Below are 1,959 nucleotides of genomic sequence, written 5' to 3'. Positions count from 1 at the left end.
TCATGTCCCAGGCTGGCTGGAAACAGTCACAGGCCCTCCTGAGTTCTTAAGAATCAGGCTAGCTATAAACAAATACATGGTGGGGAAATTGGAAAGAGAAGCAGACTAGTTCATATGCTATGGAAAGAGGAAGAATGAAAGGGGTGAAGACTGTGAGGAATGGGCTGATTTAAGTGTCCTGCTTGCCACCCAGGGCAATGGTGATATCCAGACCCAGGATGTTATGAAAAGTTATATATGGGTTCGATGACCTGCTGCAGGCAGAGTCTGTGTTGCTTTCCATGGCTCATGTTGATACCAAAGGCCATGTGGATGCCCAGAGTCTGGGCCACCACCTGTGGCACGTTTGTGTCCAAGGATCTTGCTGTTGCAGGTGCCATGCCAAGTTGTGTGACCTGTATGACCACCAGGGCCATGATGAGATCTGGGCCTTCACTGCTGCTAAGGGCCATGTCTAGGTCCATGGCCATACAACAGCCTGGGTTGATGTCATGACTGTGCTGATGCTATGACTGCAGGTACCACTGATGGTCAACTGGGTGTCCAGGATCTAGTCACCTTCGACCACATCGGTGTCCAAGAGCCACACTTCTGCTGGAACCAGGTTGATATGAATGGCCTGTGCTGCCACCCAGGACCATGGTGACATTTGGGCCCAAGTTGCAGCCAAAGATCATGTCTGAGTCTGTGGCCCTATTGTTTCCAGGGTCTCTGTTAATCTCCATGGTTTCAGTCAGTACCGAAGGCCATACAGATATCCATATAACACCTGAGGTCATATTCGGTGTCTGAGGGTTATGCTGAAACTGGGGCCATACAGATCTGAGTGACCTGCCCTGCCGCCTAGGGCCATGATGATATCTAGGCCTGAACTGCACCTGAGGCTGCTGTAGCTAGGGTCTGTGTTGATCTCTGAGGCCCATAATGCCGTGGGGGTGGGGACAAAGGAACCATATATGTTGAAATCTAAGAGCTATGTTGAGCCAGCCCCATCTTTCGCTAGCCTGGGAGAGCTGGCTCTGCCCTTGGATGACCACTGTAGCAGTAGAGCTGGACCCACCCCTTATAGGAAGCTGACCCCACACTCATGAAAGATCGCCCCACTCCTCACTACATAAGTAAAAGAACTGACCCTAATGGCATGGGTGTAGAAGAGCTGGCTCCACCCTCTCACCTGAGAGTATGGTCCTAGCAGGGCAGACTGACGAAAACAGCTTTCACCCAGATGTACATCTAGGGCTTTGGGTTGGCCCACCCCAACATCTACCCCATCTATGACCTGCTGGAATGAATGGGTCTGGTCTTGTAGAACCATAGCTTCAAGATCTCCATGACTTGCAGAAGTATATCCAAGAGGAGTTTCAGGGTGGATTCAGTATTGATCTTATACCAGAAGCCAAAGGCCTTGATCCAGAACAACTCCTTGTAATAAATATTTGCAAGTAAAACTGAATGGATAAAAGGATGTACTTTTACATATTTTATGAAGAGTGATAATTATTTACTGTCATTATAGTATTTGAGCTTTAAATTAAGTGAAATATTTAGCGCTATTGCCCAGTCATTTGTAGAAGAATCCATGCCTTAGGCTAGTTTACTCCTATTTAGAAAATAAATGCACACGCACACACATAACAAAAGTGATAAATGAGTTATTTTTCTAGCGCTTGTCTACCACATTTTACACATGAATCTAGCACTAATGAAATGACTCAATGACAAGGATTCAGTTATCATCCATAACGTGTTGATGGGCAGCACCTGAAGACCTCTCAAGCAGGTGTCTACAGGTGACTGCTATGAATAGCCAAGTATCTGACTAGTCCCAGGGAGAAGGCTTATTTTACTTACTTCTTTTATGTATTTATTATTTATTCATTTTTGGTTTTTCAAGACAGGGCTTCTTTGTGTATCCCTGCCTGTCCTGAAACTTGATCTATAGACCAGGTTGACACTGAA

The sequence above is a fragment of the Myodes glareolus genome, chromosome 16 (assembly GCF_982192425.1).
Source record: "Myodes glareolus chromosome 16, mMyoGla1.1, whole genome shotgun sequence".
NCBI lineage: Eukaryota > Metazoa > Chordata > Mammalia > Rodentia > Cricetidae > Myodes > Myodes glareolus.
Note: the sequence above shows the minus strand (reverse complement) of the source record.